This window comes from Vipera ursinii (genome assembly GCF_947247035.1).
Source record: "Vipera ursinii genome assembly, chromosome: 1".
Taxonomy (NCBI): domain Eukaryota; kingdom Metazoa; phylum Chordata; class Lepidosauria; order Squamata; family Viperidae; genus Vipera; species Vipera ursinii.
Genome location: NC_139512.1, coordinates 254,487,205 through 254,504,319, shown reverse-complemented (window position 1 = coordinate 254,504,319; position 17,115 = coordinate 254,487,205). Strand labels below are relative to the sequence as shown.

Sequence of the window (17,115 nt, the reverse complement as noted above, 5' to 3'; positions counted from 1 at the left end):
GAATCCTTGCATAAACTGGAACAGCAAAATGCCCTACAGGTTCAGAATTCGTTGCCTATCAATATTAAGAAGGGGTTGGAGGATTATAAGGCCTGTATGAAACTCAAAGTGGTATGATTGAAACACTGGCTAAAAAGTGGTGTTTAAGGTTTTCTCTTTAGCTCTCCTACCTTGCTTATTATTATTATTTTGGCCAAATTTCCTTTGTTGCCAATCTCTGCTATTGATTCTCATTCTCTCTCTCTCTCTCTCTCTCTCTCTCTCTCTCTCTGTTCCTGTTCCTTCTTGCCCTTTTGTTCACTGAAGCAAGCTTGTACTGAGGAATGACAATTTTTACAGTCAAATAAGTATGTTCCCATTCTGCATTTGCATTAGCTGTGCACTTTTATCACTGAATCACATTGCACACCACATTGCTCCTAAATCACCTCTGCAAAGAAATCCAAAACAATTTTTCTTCTAATAGTAGTGCTCTTCCCCCCCATGCACAAAGCACATATACAAGCATAGTTCGCTGTAGTATGTGTTTCATTTTTACCTTATCTTTATAAGTCTCCAGCAAAAGTTGCCTCTACTACTTAACTGGTTACTGTCATTCTGATTATAATTAATTATCCTTTTAAAAAATAATATGTCACTGATTTCAATGTTTTCTCAGGCAAAATATGGCAATCCCGGTAACTCTGCAGCAAAATTATTTCTTTGCTGTAACTTAAATGGAGTGCAGTGAATCAAAAAGGATCTCACAAAGCTGGTTAATGTAATTCATCATTATAGTAAAGCAACATACTGTATCTGCCTCATAAAATTTGCCAAAACTATTTTGGAGCATGGTTCCTTTGAGACCATGTATTTTACACAGACATAATTACATTTCTACACAGATGTACATTCTCTGCGGTCTTTTTCTGTCTATATGCTGTGACCAAGTTAAATCCAGTGTTTCTTTGTGGTTTTCACTTCTCCTCCTGTTCAGAATTGGGTATGCCTAAGTCTTACTACAATAACTTAGTTTATCATGCTTAACCATGCATTTAATAGTGGCATTGATTTTTTGCTTCCTTTGTAAAAATCTGTTCCATACCCACTCAACACATGAACTTACAAATTCTGTTTACACTCTTCCTCTGACCTTTCTAAGTCTGTGCTGTGTGCCAGCACAAATCTTTCCTTCCTTGTTCCACTTTTCCTAAAGCTCTCTCAAAATTAAATTGGAACAAGTTTGTCTTTTTTTTACTATTAAATTATTTGTGGAAAAGTATGTAAAACAATGTAGGACAATAAAAAGCTATTACTCTGAAGGCAGATATTTTTAAATTAATGCTTGATTATCAAACTCGCTAACTGGTTATTTGCACAGCTATTTTTTCTCTTGCATGGAAAAAGTGTATGTGGTTTTTAAAAAGTTATATACATGATTTGCCTCTCTCAATCTTAGCTCTTTTACATCTTCGGCTTCCTCAGATTCAGCTTTTAGTTTTAAATTACTTATTGACTTCTCTTACCTTGTAAAATCAGATAAATTACCTAACCGTAATTCTGTAAATATACAAAATAAGATAAATTCTATGGTACTTTCATCATAGTATATCTGTACCTATGCACTCTTACAAACATATATTACTACAAGAGCAGTGAACTATTTATATGGCAGCCTTGTTAGCATCTTGTGTGAAATTTATGATAAGAACCTGATTTACAACTAAAAGATTTTGGAGAGGACCCAAAGCATGTTAACCGGGTTAAAATTTGTCACTGAGATGAGTCTTTATATCCGACATAAAATTAACTCGATTTTTGCTAAAATACAATTCATTTTACATTACAAAATTGCTAGTGTGAATAGGAGATTATAATAATTTTATTGTAAAACGTACCATAAGTTTCAAAAAATAAATATATAAGTCTGCAAGTCATACAGTATTAGGAGTTCCTTATTCAGTTATGTCCAAATACACAGTTGTTAAATGAATCACTGTAGCAGTTAATAACACAGTTGCTAAGTGAATCTGGCCTCCCCATTGAGGTCACAAAAGGTCACATACTAGATGCTAACAAGACCCCGAGACACTTCAACCATCATAAATACGGGCCAGTTCCCAAGCATCCGAATTTTGATCACATGACCATGGGGATGCTGCAACGGTCATAAATGTGAAAGAAGTCACTTTTTTCAGTGTCACTGTAACTTTGAATGGTCACTAAAAAGATTGTTGTAAGTAGAGGATTACCAGTATGCAGCAGGATTTTAAAAGATCAATTCAGTTGGACTAGTCACTAGAAGACCTACAAGGTCCCTTGCAGCTGGACCTTGGTGGGTGAGCTGGAACTCTTTATGTATGCCTGCTTGCTAGGACATGGTTGAGAACAAATTCATGCATTCGTATTCTCTAGAAATGGTGGGCAGTTAATGCTTGGGTAAGCTGGAAGTTTGGATCTGCTATACAGTTGCAAGAAAAAGTATGTGAACCCTTTGGGATTACGTGGAGTTTTGCATGAATTGGCCATAAAATGCGCTCTAAACATCATGTAAGTCACAACAATAGAAAAACACAGTCTGCTTAAAATAATACTACACAAACATTAGCTGTTGTCATGTTTTAATTGAACATAAGATGGAAACATTCACAGTGCAGGGTGGAAAAAGTATGTGAACCCCTAGCCTAATGACTTCTCTAAGAGCTAATTGGAGCCAGGAGTGAGCCAACCTTGACTCCAATCAGTGTGATGATATTGAATGTGTTGCTGACAGCCATCCTGCCCTTTAAAAACACACACCTGTTTTGGGTTTACTGGTCTCAAGAAGCACTGTCTGATGTGAACCATGCCTCGCAGAAAAGAGTTCTCAGAAGACCTACGATCAAGAATTGTTGACTTGCATGAAGCTGGAAAGGGTTACAAAAGTATCTCCAAAAGCCTTGATGTTCATGTGTCCACGGTAAGACAGACTGTCTACAAATGGAGAAAGTTTAGCACTGTTGCTACTCTCCCTAGGCGTGGTCGTCCTGTAAAAATGACTGCAAGAGCACAGCGCATAATGCTTAATGAGGTAAAGAAGAATCCTAGAGTGTCAGCTAAAGACCTACAGAAATCTCTGGCACATGCTAACATTTTTGTTGACACATCTACAATAAGGAAAACATTAAACAAGAATGGAGTACGTGGGAGGACACCACGGAGCAAGCCATTGCTGTCCAAAAAAAATATTGCAGCACGTTTGAAGTTTGCAAAAGAGCACCTGGATGTTCCACAGCACTACTGGCAAAAAGCGCTTTCGGCAGCTTTGCAGACGGGCCGCGGCAGCTTTCTCAAAGAGCGCCGCCGCTGCCCGTTCGCGGCGGAGGTACGCGCGCACCTCTCCAAAGGTTTGGGGAGGTGCACGCGCACCTACGGTCGTTCGGAGAGGTGCGAGCGCACCTCTCGGAATGGGCAGCGGTGCCGCTCTTTGAGAAAGCTGCCGCGGCACGTTTGCAGGCTGCCAAAAGCGGCAGCTTTGCAGACGGGCTGTCGCCGTCGCGCAACCAGGAACTAGTTCCATCACACATAAAAAAATGGCAACCGCGCGCATCCGTGCATGTGCAAGAAAACATTTTGCGCATGCGCAAAACGTTTTTTGTGCATGCGCGTGCATGGACGCACGCACGCGGCTCCCACTTTTTTTTATGTGTGATGGAACCGGTTCCCAGTGGCTCTTTTCCTTTTTCAGGTTGCCGACCCCTGCGCTAGACAGTCATTTGTCTGAAATAGTATAGGTTCTCCTGCTTGAGCAGGGGGCTGGACTAGAAGACCTCCAAGGTTCCTTCCAGCTCTATTCTATTCAATTAGATTTAGTTTCAAACAGTGCCTGATTTGCTTGGGTTAAATTAATTTCCCCTGTCAACTGGTTCGCCCAAGTGGCCAATCAGGGATTAAACGCACTCGTCCCCATCTGTGGAAGAGACAACAATTTTCTCTAGGCAATTTATGATTATGTGAATGAAGGAAAATATACATTTTCCAGGATAATGGTGCAGGTTCCAATCTGGTTCAGTTACCGGGACCAGAGGTTTGTTCTTTCAAGCTTTCAGATTCGTGCTGGTGGATGGGCTCTTGCACAAGTCCAAAAGCTTGGAATAACAAACCTCTGGTCCTGGTGACCGACGCAGATTGGATCCTGCAGTTTATGATTATTTCTGCTACACATGAAGTGAAAGAGGGCTAAAACCAGAGGGCTTTCCCCCCCCCCCCAGTCTGTTGGAAGCAGTGGCAGCAAGTAGGAAAGAAAGAAAAATGATTTGGAATGGCTGGGAAGATTAAAAAAATGAAAAACATCCTGGCTGAAGTGCATCAATATATAGAAGTGAGGAGATTGCTGGGTCCTTCTATAGATTCCTATGTGTTTTACTAAGTCCGCTGTGTTCAATTATATGTGTTCTAATATGTTAGGTATCAATGTTGTCGTCTTATTTTGTCTGGTTTTGTCTCTTATTTTATCTGTCCTTCCAGCATTTTGAAGCGCCTCAAGTTGCCTTTCAGGCTCTTAGGAATACTGATGTAAAGTGCACACAGTTATTCCAATGTTAGCATACTCAGTGAATGTAAAAGTTACAATAACTATACAAAGTTTTTGATTCTGCTTCAGAGCATGGGGAAAGCCTCTGTATTAAGACTCTGCAGTGCATTTGAAAGAAACTGCAAGGTTTTCACTCACTTATCTAGGTTGCTGTACCTAAGATAGCCTGAGCTAGGGCAGTGTTTAATGTCCTTCAACTGTTATTCACTGCCACCCATACTCAGTCAGGATAATAGGAACAAGGCCAAAAAAAATTCACACACAAAAAACCTGCCTGCCAGTTTTGCTACTTGAGAAATATGAGAGTATCTTAGGCCATTATCTGATACTCAGCCTAATAAGGTCAAGGTCTGTTGAAATACAGGTAGTCCTTGATTTATGATTGTTCATTTGTCGACTGTTCTAACTTATGACGGCACTGAAAAAAATGACTTACAACTGATCCTTGCACTTAACAACGATCACAGCATCCCCATGGTTGCATGATCAAATTTTGGATACTTGACAACTGGCATTTATTTACAAAGTTTGTAGTGTCCCTGGGTCACATAATTGCCATTTGTGACTTCCCAGCTCAATGGGGCAAGCCAGATTCACTTAGAGACCATGAGATTCACGTAACAACCATAGCTACAAAGGTCATAAAATCTAGTGTGACTTACTTACATCCTCTCTTCATGGCCGAAGTTCTGATCCTACTTCTGGTTATACATTGAGGGCTACCTGTATATTAGCACATTAAAAATCCAGACATAAAATGGCAATAAACATATTTGTTTAACATTGATTTAGATATATAAGGAACACACAACAGCAATAAAAATGGACAGATGGTAGACTTAAAGAAAAACAATTAGGTTTCACCAAACAAAAAACAACAACATTGGGACCAATGTAGATTAAGCGTCACAGAAAAATAGATTTGAAGGAAGCTAGTTATTTGTCTTGAGCACATGTGTAATATAATCAAACTCTTAATGCTATTCTAAGCACTTAACGTACTAGCAGTCTGGATTAGATAAAATCTTTCCTGAGTTGTAAAAGATTTTATGCCACAAGATTCTTTTCCTTTCCTGCTGTTGGATATTACAAAAAAAAAAGCTTCAAGCAAACTTGTGCCTTGCTATTTAACTTGAGAAAGAAAGAGTTGACTGTGAGTATGCTGCTGATCTAGTGATAGTTCTCTTTCTACTGCTAGAAATGCTTGCAATTGAGAAGTCTTGCAGAACATGTTACACCGAGTGCAATCCTTCTCAAAGTGTTTAAGCAGCTGTAACCCCTGGAGAGCTCACAAGGCAGCTTCAGAGATTGTCCTCAGCTGTTTGCACATTTGCTGCATGCACACTTGCTTCCCTGGCATATACATGCAAACAGCTGAGGACAACCTTTGAAGCATCTGTACAAGCTTTGAAATAGCTTGGCTGCTCCCCACTTTGCAGAGGACTACCACACTTTAGTTATGCTAAAGATGCTTTACAGAGCCTGCCTTTTCCAGGCTTTACACAGCCATGCTACACAACCTTCTACCAAAGGAAACATGCCCACTCAATTAGAGTTTCTTTGAACCTACCAAACAGCCTTCTCTAAAACTGGCATCTGCCAGCTATGTTGGAATGAGTCCTAACCAAGGATTATACTGGCTGGCAGTTTTTGGAGTTGCAGTTCCAATTCTATGAAGGGATGATTGGTTTATGGATTGATAAAACATTACATTTATTCATATTCCGTCTCATGTGTCTGAGTAGTCATCCCTTCATAAAATAAATAAATAGCTGGCTTTTTAAAAAAAAGATCTTCCCAGTACTTCTTGGTAAACATAATACTTTACCTTGAAGTAACCATTTATGAATTATCATTTATGAATTATTATGAGGAGGAAGGCAATTTGGAATTCGGCAAATTTGTTAATTTACATAGGACGGTATGGTGCATTTCCTTCCTTTTTTCATGCTTAAATGTACCATGAGTATTACTTTGTAGCATGCAACATAAGGCTAATTTGCTTCAATTGAATCAAAAGGATCCCACATCCTTCCTGTGCCCTTCAAAGAATTATAAAAGCCTATTCAGAAAAAGAACAGATGCACAAGTATGTATCATTTATCATCAAGAATGTCACAGTGATACTGAACAAACCAAAGAAAAAGTGCCTATGCAGAAGATAAGAAGAGATGGACACCCTGCCTTTTTTTTTGCAGCAACTGCAGTCCATTTGTGTTTTTTTTTAAAGTGTAATGAATAAGGTATTATGACAGTTATCAAGGAGAGAGAAACATGTTTATTTTTGTAAGTTTAAAACATTTTTTAAAAAAATACTATTTTGCAGGATTTTTTAGAATGCATGTTAAAAATAAAAACAGATTTTAAAACCCAACACCTCAGACTATTAAATCTCAGTGGTTAAATTTTTGCCTTTCCTTAAATGTTTGATTGTTTTTGACCATGTCAAGTAAAGTGGTGCTTATATTTTGGAATCCTTTTGATGTTCAATGTTTCTGCATAAATACGACATAAAATGTGATTGTTTTCTATACAAATCCTAAAACTAAATAAAGAGAATCCAATTAAACAAATGAATCAAGAACATTATACTTGTTTATTTAATTGTTGAGGAAAATGATCCAAAGCTACATATTTGCATATGGAAAGATTGCAAGGAGAAGGCCTTGCACTGATGATATTATCTAGTTTGGTAATGAAACATGTGCAAGAAAACAACAAAGCTAGGAGAATGTTAGGCATATGGTGTTAGCCTACAATGTTGGGTTGAAAATATATTAACCATGATGTTATGTCTTTAAGATGTTAATTGGCCAATGGGTGTGTAAGTGTTCTCATGGCCATAAGAGGGAGCTCGTAAGGTAGCTTCTTTCTCTCTCTGAATTCACTGCTCTCTACTATTACTGTTTTTGCTCTGTTACCTGAACTGTGTATTGACCTCTGGACCGGTAAGAAGACTTTGTATTTTGGATTGCTACTTGGACTGTTACTATTGTGTATGACCTGGACTGCTTATTTTTGACTGTGCATTTTTGTTTTTACACCACCTTAAAGTAAACTACTTTTTGCTTTTACAACTCAGTGTACTCTTGTGGTTACTGTGTGACTCTTACTGCTCTCAGTACCCTTCCTTGTCTGTGCAATTCTTTGGTAGCACAAGGAGACCTCAGCACAACAAATTCCTTAACAGAGAACACCAAGGACAGCATGTATATTATAGGGATAAGCCAGAAAACTATTGGAAGAGAATGCTCTGTGGATAGATGAGACCAAAATAGAACTTTTTAGATTGAGTGAAAAGTTGCAGACAGGCATATTCCTGTACACTGAAAGAAACATTTTAGAACTGAATCCAAAATATTGCCAACCCTACTTTTTAATATTCAAAATAGTGTCCATTAATTTAATACCAATTTAGGGGAAATATTTGAAATTATAATAAAATTCTCAATATTACAGAAAGCCATCTAACACCAAGGTCATGGGGTCAGTATAAAAATTTAGATGATTTTGTAGGATAATCATGTATGTTTTTAAGACTCAAATATGTGACAATCAAATTATATTTATTTAATTCAGAAAGGATGCTTTTATATTATTAAAATAAGGTATTTCAGATAACATACATTTAATTTATTGATAAATGATATGCAGTGGTCTGATTTATTTTAGTTAATATCCACTGCTTTCCTCTCCTTTCCCCCCCTGCACTCATCAATAAACAGATGATTTCTATATTGCCATATGCAGATGATAGGTATTACTGTCCAAAACACAAATTGATATGGGAAGGATCCTCAGCAAATATTACAGAAATGAAATTTTTTTAAACCAACACCCTGAAGACAAAAATTGTATTGTCTGAAAAGTCCCGTAAACATAAATGGACTCTTGATGGCAGTGTAGTAGAAGTTCATTTAAATATCTTGATATTTATTTCTCGCATTGTGTCCTTCAAGGCTCATATATCATATGAGAAGACAACAGCTATAATATCTATGAAACTTGCTGTTCCTTTTTCCCCTCCTTCAGAAGAACATCTAGAGATATCTGCCATAAATTTATTCCAAAGAAAAATTGTTTTGCTGTTATATATGGTGTGGAGATCTTGGGATTGTGGAAAATGAATAAATTGAAAGTAATTAAAAATAAATGTAATGTATCATCCTAGATTTCCCACTAAGCCTTGGCAAGAATGTACTGTCGCAGAATCAAGGCAGTTCTATTTTATGAAATATTAGTTTTTATTTAATATGTACACTATCTGACTTCCAACAACTATGGGTGCTTTTTTAAAAAATAAGTTTATTTATAACAAAAAATATGAAAATACAAAAGCAAATAGTAAGGGATGACAGTGGGAAAAAGGAAAATGAAGAAGGGGAGGGGAAGAAGCAAATGGTGTTGACTTCCAACTCCCTCTGTTGCAGTAAAATAAGACATTAAGTTTATATTTCTATATTATAAATTAGCCATTTCTGTATCAACAAATCAGTCTAATCAGTAAAACCCAAAATTATAGTATCATTTTTTCCCACCTTATTTTCAGGAAAAATATATTTAACTACTTAAAATTAATATATAAAGTTCTTCTTGGCATTGCAATAGATTAAATTTAAAATCTCTGTGAGGTTAAGGATATACTGCTTTGGACTACTTTGTTCCTTTCTTGCTTGGTTAAATAGACAAGTCCTTTTGCCCTTTTTCATTTAAATTACTTTGGTGGTGATAAATTATGGTTCTCAAGTCAAAAAGACAAAACAACAATCACATCCAAACAACGATCCAAAACTGAATGTATTCCTGACCCAAACAGAAAGCAGCAGGAAAAGCCACATAGAAAGCAAATTAGGTGCAAATTAGATCAACTTAAAAGCTTTTCCTCACGATTTGCATCTTTTAAAATGACTGAATTTATGCACATAGAAATCCAATGAAATCTTTTTTTTTCTTGGAGATTAGCAGAGATTTGATTAGTTAGTGAGAAATGCCAGAGATAAATAACCGTTACATGGAACAAGAATCACAAAGTTTGAAAATTCCAATAAAAAGCATATCACATTGAAACAACTGTTGAAAAGAAAGATATTCAAGATTACTTGACCTTTCTGCAGGTCTATTTCACATAAATAATTTATGGTTTTTAAATGTTCCATACAACAATGAATAAGGCAAAGCTATAGGACCCTTTAAGAAGAAATTTAGGCGTAAGATTTTTTCCCCCCTGCAGTCAGCATAGAAACTGGAATGTGAAATTACTTACTATCCTTTCCCAAGAGCATGAAAAGTAGTAGAAATGAGTATCTTTTGAAATATTAGTTGAAAGTCCAAGTTTAATTTATCAAAATGGGCAGAAATTCTGAGACAACATCTAATATTATAGTAGTATACATTTCAACAGTGAACAGTGAAGTTATCGATATTTCTGCTTCAAATCAAAGCAGTGTTATTTAAGTGAATTTGCTACCGAATTCACAACAGTTAATATTCCTCTATCACAAAGTTGGTATTTCATTCAAATTCAAATGTATTTAAATAAAACTTTAAGGTGAAAAATAAAATATAGTTAGGAGATTCCTCAGTTTATAAATTTGTACCTCACTTAAGCAAAAATAAAAACAGTCTATGGTTTGGTACAGTTTTGTTGAGCAATTATTCTTGCCTATGCTATTCCACCAATTTAAACCTGTTTTTCCCCTTGTCTGAAACTGGAACAAAACAAATGAAAAAGAATTCCTAATGAAAAAAAGGGCGGGGGAGTGGAAGAGTCCTTACCACTCATGGAAATATTTGGCAGTGTAACTACTGCACAAATCAAGAAAAGCAGCCATGTGGCCTTTTGTTAAAGACAATGGAGGTAGGCCGAATGGAGAGGTTTTTTTTTATCACGTCTGCTCAAACAACCACTTTGTGCTAATGTGTTTTCTTGTGGATTTGCCAGGTGACCTCTGATTCACAGGCACCCAGCCAATTCCACCACAGTAACTGTTCCTTAAACAAGCATAGCAAGTGAAGTCAGTTTTTGCTACTGCTTTCCAGATGAAACACTGATTTTCATGGGGGGAAGGGTTCAGCTGGTGGTGAATATATCCTAAATTTAAATAAATGGAGTACCTCAGTGCAAGACTAAAAGATTGCTCACAGAACAGCAGAACTAGAAAGATAGCTTTTGATGAGGTTTTGCAAGGTACTTTTTGTTTCTCTCTGTGTGTCACTCTTTATACTATGGAGTAGTAATTAGCTTTTAGTACATGTATAATGTAGGATAGTTTTGTAAGTAAGGATTTTAGGGTCTGAAGTTAATCCAGTTCACAATATACAATTAGTCCTGAGATTTATATGCAAAGGAGTAATCATCTAGACTTGTTCCTGGTTTTTCTCCCAGAGAAAGGGAACACAGCCAGAGCTGTTCCGACAACATTGTATTCATTGTCAGTAAATATAGAACCCATTCTAGGACTGAACTAATGCAATGAAGTGATAGGGGTGACAGTTCTGTAGCTTTACACAAAAGAGAGGCTAGTAAGTGAAAAAAATAAGATGCATACTTCATGTAGTGTCATGTTTTTGTGGCTTTTTTATTGAATAATCAGAAAATTGATTGTCCTACCAGCAATAATTTGTCATCATTTGCATTTTTAAAATACTTTGGATTGATAAAAGTAGTCATAGAAACTAAGCTCAATATTACAATGGTAATGTCCTAATACAATAACTCACCATTCAGTGTTTTGCATTCATCTCTATTGCTCATTTGTTCTAAATAAGACAGACCACAAAATGGTCAAATGCTTTGTCTACCATCTAGTGCAGGGGTCTTCAAATTTGGCCCTTTTATGACTTGTGGACTTCAATTCCCAGAATTCCTCAGCCAGCATGCCTAGCTGAGGAATTCTGGGAGTTGAAGTTCACAAGTCATAAAAGGGCCAAGTTTGAAGACCCCTGATCTAGTGCCTCTGAGCTTAGCTTACCTTCTGAGCTATTAGGAACACACTATCTGTCCCACTCCTGCCCAGGCCCCCATAGGCACCCTTGATGCGAACGATGTAGAGCTGGCCACGCCCACCCAGCAGGCCATACACAGTCTAGCCACACCCACCCAGTAGGCCACGCCCACCCTGGCCATACCCACCCGGCCCCCTGAGGGCAACCACAATGCTGATACGGCCCTCAATGAAATTGAGTTTGACACCCCTGAGTTAAGCTATGCTCTAAATCACATATAGTTCAATATTCAGAGTGTCTTGGATTTCTGGTCTTGCTTTTAGTTCCAAGTCCTAATTTATTTGTGGGTAGTGCCTCCTGGCTTGCCACTGACTGGCACTGTGAAACCAGTGGTAGGATGTGGCCTAGGTATTTATTCCCATTGCCATCTCAACTAAGCTTCTGGGTGAAGAAAGACTGGAGAATTACCTTTCAGATTCAGGTATCATTGTATGTATATGATAAAACTTTAGTACTAATTAATGGTTGCTGCAAAGTCATTTGTCTTTTCATTTGTCTTTTCTATTTTAAAGGCAGAAAGGGAAGTGAAGGTGGTTGGAAGAGCAACGTAAAAGCAAAGGAGCAGTGGGTGGAAGCAGAACTCATTCAAGGTGAGCTGAACAAAATTAGCTACATTCTATTAATACCTTCAAGACTTTTCTTTGGACTAAGAAGCCAAATGGAATAGGTACAAATTATTATAATGAACACAAGAAATTATCTTAGAAATAAAAAGAGGATGCTGCTCTGGACTCAGCATGCAGAACAGTCCTCAACATTTTTAAAAAAATAATTGAGAGGGCTTCTGATGAGGCTTGTTTCCTTAGCATATTACAGCAATTACTTTTTCAGGTAATAGAAATATTACAGAATGCTCTAACATTTCACTGATTTAAGTAACAGAGTGCATAAGGTTTTCTTGATTTTTATTTGTGTCATAAAATGCATGTGCTGGATCAGAATGCACAGCATGGCCCAAAGCTACACATATTTCCCCAAACTGCTATTACAATCTCCAGAGGCCCTACAGAAGTATCATTTTTAATATGTCAAAAAGGATAAATACAAGGGAGTTATCATTTTACATTTTTAATACATTAAAAAGTAATTAAATCTAAGTTTAAATTGAATTTAGCTTTTGTTCTTCCCCTTAACCTGCTTTTTAAAGTACAGCTACTGCACATAATTCACAGTTTCAGTAGGGTGCTCACATCAAATCTGTCAGGTTTATGATTCAGGAATGCATTACTATTAATTTCAGTTACCATTATTCTATTCATACATCCCAAAGTTACCTCAAAAACCAGCATCCAGTATATGATTGGTATGTTTATTCCTCAGTGAATTTCAACATTTGCAGATAAGCAGTCTAGATTGCATTAATTAATATTTGTATGGGTAGATTTTTTATCTATATTTTCTATATGCAGTATAACTTCTTTGTTATCTTTCATTTATTTTCTGCACTGTTTATAAGCTTATATATTTTAGTATGCAGTTTTCCCAAATATACCGTATTTTAGTGTAGGAATACACTTTGATACAAAACTTTTGATTTGAGAAATAATTCAGAATATTATGTTTTCATACCGTATGGATTTTTTTGCTTATTTAGACAACTGCTTTTATCACACACTATTTTGCTTTTAAAGAAAAGAATTATGGTTTTAAAGAAACCATAATTCTCACATTTCTAAGCATTCCTCTCCTTGTCAAGCAATGCTTGTTTATGGTTCCAACATGTGCCTTATATTTGAGCAAATTATTCTTTTCCTATCTCCTTAGGAATTATAAATTCCATGCAGCAAATATAATGTAGCATGAAATTAGTAATAATTATGAGATCAAAATATATTTATGAATTTGTTTTCTTTTTCTGTTTTAATGCCCTGTTGGGAAAAAAGTGTCAAATGGAATGGAATGTCCGCTTATACATGTCTAGGCTTGCCAGATACTGACAATTTTGGATGCTTCCTCCCACTGGACCTACAGTAAAAGACTTCTTTTTAAAGTGTGACACCCCTAAGAATAGAAAGCAGAACAAGCCTGAATTTCATTTCCGGAATCATAAGATTGGAATGCCTTTCTGCATTCTGAGAAATGCGGATGGAAAAAGTAATATGAATATATATTGAGAACAGAGTCAGTTGTAAGACATAGCAAGACCAGCGATTAAATAGCCTCAAACCAGTGAAACAAAAATAAAAAAATAACACTTCCTATTCCAGTATTGCCACTGCTTTCATTTTTCCAGAGCTTATTAGCAGGCCAGAAATAAAATGGGGATATTCCTTGATGGTGAGAGTCTTGTCTGGGTGCCTACGAAATCTTTACTGATAGCATTAAAAGTAATTTAAATTCTAAATTTTCAGTCATCCAAAGAACTGTTAGATCTAGCAGCTAATAAACAGCATATATTTTGTAGATTCAACAGACAAGTGCAGATATGATTGAGCATATATGAATAAGGTATCTTTATTTTTCCTTTAGATGGCTACTTGATTTTTCAGAATTACATGCGGCTCTATTTTGCTTTTTGCTTCTTTTGTGCCCTTCATAGTAACATTATATAACATCACTTTGAAAAGTGGCTTTGGAGCCAAGATCTACATTTGGCCTTTGAATGGCATGTTGCAGGTACTCTCCCCAAAGTGGGTGAACTACATTTCATTTTAATTTAAAGCTCAGTTAAAATGCATTTCATTTTTTTTGCATATACTAATAGAATTACTGTCCATATATTAATGGACAGTCATCTAAATAATTATAATTCGATGGTAACTTTGAGGCATGGAAACCACATATTTGTCTGGAGTATAGAGACAGTGCTGATCACCCTTGCTTCCCTCTTCCCCCAGAAAGGTTTATCAAAACACTGCTGTGTCATATCAATGTGTTTTTTAAGATATACAGATAGTCCTTGACTTACGATCATTTGTTTAGTGACTGTCCAAAATTACAATGTTAGGATCCTTGGTGCTCTCTGAGCTTGGTTGTTTTCTTGCAGACGTTTCAATACCCAAACTAGGTAACTTCATCAATGCTAGTCATCACTGATGCTGAAAAAAGTGACCTACAACCAGTCCTTGCACTTAACAACCATCACAGTATTATCACAGTCATATGATCAGAATTTGGACACTTGGCAATTAACGTGTGTTTATGACAGTTGCAGCATCCCAGAGTTACCTAATCACCATTTGTGATCTTCCCATCTGGCTTCTGACAAGCAGAGTCCATGGGGGAAGCCAGATTCACTTAAAGACCATGTGATTCACTTAACCATGATGATTCATTTAACAACTGAAGCAAAAAAATCATAAAATTGGTAGTGTGATTCAGTTAACAATCACCTTGTTTAGTTTGGGCTCCAGTTGTGAGGAGGAAGAAAATGATTGAAAACTTTCTTGTTACATGTGACATGAAGAAACACATCCTTATTGCTATTTCCATTGAACTACTTATTCCTTTGGATGCCATTCGAAAAATGCCAGTTGTTGGTGGAATAAAGATTCTTTATTCAGCTGTAGACTTGAATCTATTTATTCTTGCAAATGGCCATCAGGAAAAGTGAGAGGATTGCAAATGACATGTCTTATGTGGACCCATTTTACTCAGGCTTTCAACTACTAGGAAATAGGATTGACAGTGTTCAGTCACCTAGTGAATGATTCAAACTGGAAATTGGGCAACATTTTGTAGTCCTATTGATTCTTGTAAACATTTTTGCAGCTTTCAGTACTGTCTATTTGTGAGGTAACATGAGCAGAGCAATGTTGTAGCATGTTTTAGGTGTGTGTCATGTATGTGTTTCACTTTGAGAGTGGGCAACTAAATTTCATTTTTAATGTGTGCCGTTGTGCCCACAGATTATATCTAAATATCTCTTCAGAAAATCAACCCCATATTCAATTTAGCAGACTTTTGTCATTTTGATAACACCTGGATAAATTGCTTTATTGCAGAAAAAAATAGTTATACTCACACAGGCAGTCTGTGTATTGCAGAACATAGAATGATATGCATGAATTATGAATGAGTGACAGAGCTAGAGATTATCCTAAGCATTTTCCTCTCATCTTGTTGCATCAACTGTCTCTTATTCATTTTTCCCTAGCCTTGAGTTTAGTAGGCAGCTGGCCTGAACTGGGTTGGTTTCTTCGTCAACACTATCAACTCTTATATTCTTCCTCCCTATTTTCTCCTTCCTATTTAAAGGTCCAGATGGATCTTCCCCTCCCTCAGTCTGTGAGAGACTGAAGGGCATTGTGTCTCTCTGTCTGTTTCCATATCTTTGCCAACTGGAGCTGACAAAACTTCCCCCTCAAATGTCTATACTCCCTCATTCTACCTAAGGATCTTAATAATATATATAAATTCTATTTCTCCTTTGACTGCAAAATAAGAGATAATTTCCTATTTTCTCCCAATCTCCACTTCCAGTTGATTCCTCAAAGCAGAGCTTAGTTTCCATCTTATCTATTTTCTTCATCAGGAGCATCACCCATTTCAAAACTCTTCCTTTTGAATGGGATAATCTTTATCTTCATCATTAGTTGCACAGATGTCTCCTTTTCTATCCCCCAAACAATTTACTTCTCTCTTAGAGTCAGAACTTCAGATTATTGCCAAAAGTAGAATTGGTCACCAATTAGGTCATTTTGGTTGTGAAAGTATGTCAGAGAAAGTACAGAGCATGAATCTTGTCAGCAACATCCCATGACATTTCTATATCTGGGTAACTGCCAATGAATCATGTCTTCTAGGTCTGGTCTTTCTGCAGTGAAACTCTAAAATACATTCCATGCCAATGCTTCTTCCCTCAACCCATAACACAAATTGGTTCAAAGATGCACAAGGAAGGAGAGAATCTGTGTATAACTTTTAATGTGGCTAGAAACTGCAAAATAATGTCTATAGTATTGATCTATGCAAGTATGGCAAATGGATCAACCAGCTTACATCTAGTTTCTTAAGTCTGTTGGGTGACAGGGAAAAATCGGATACAAAGCCAGATGTGATCTTCAGCGACAGTGGAGGAGGAGAGGAAAATGCTTCCTGCTGCTGACTGTCAATAGAATGTTTACACAAGACCTGGTGTGATCCAGTTGATCCATGAAAAGGTGCCAAGAGCTCAGCATTCGTGGAAAAAGGGAGAGGCAAAATTTGAGGGACTGAGAAGCATATGGCAATAGGTGTAGGTAGTAACCATAGGTGGCCTGAAATGGCAACATCTGAGCAGAGGCATTATTGGAGTTACTATAAGCGAACACAGTAATAGATAAAAGATCAAGCCAGTTTACATAGAGTTGGAGACTTGATCTTAGTGACATTTATCCACCATAAATAGCACATCAGCCCTTAAGTGGTAGGTCAGTTATAAAGTGCAACGGTCCACTTGGTTTCCTAACAGGAAGCTTGATTTTTCAAAAAGAAACACAGGCCTTGATATCTCTAGTAGAAGGCCACCAAAGGTCTCAGAGAAGGAGGGGTGGATAGTTTTAAATATTCTGAACTGTCCAGCTAATCATCATGGCAGAGCTGTAAGGCAAGGAAAGAAGAACCCATAGCCGGTTGTC

General features: G+C 36.9%; 1 protein-coding gene across 7 annotated transcripts in view; it reads left to right on the top strand.

Annotated features, from left to right (window-relative positions):
* FYN (FYN proto-oncogene, Src family tyrosine kinase) overlaps window positions 1–17,115 on the top strand; it is a 108,689-nt gene that overhangs the window by 56,147 nt on the left and 35,427 nt on the right. For 5 of the 7 annotated variants that reach the window (XM_083350069.1, XM_083350068.1, XM_083350063.1 and 2 more), the window contains one exon: window positions 12,070–12,147. The gene's annotated coding sequence lies outside the window, so the exon portion shown is untranslated. The remainder of the gene's footprint in view (window positions 1–12,069; window positions 12,148–17,115) is intronic. The other 2 variants (XM_083350066.1, XM_083350067.1) reach the window with 1 other exon arrangement.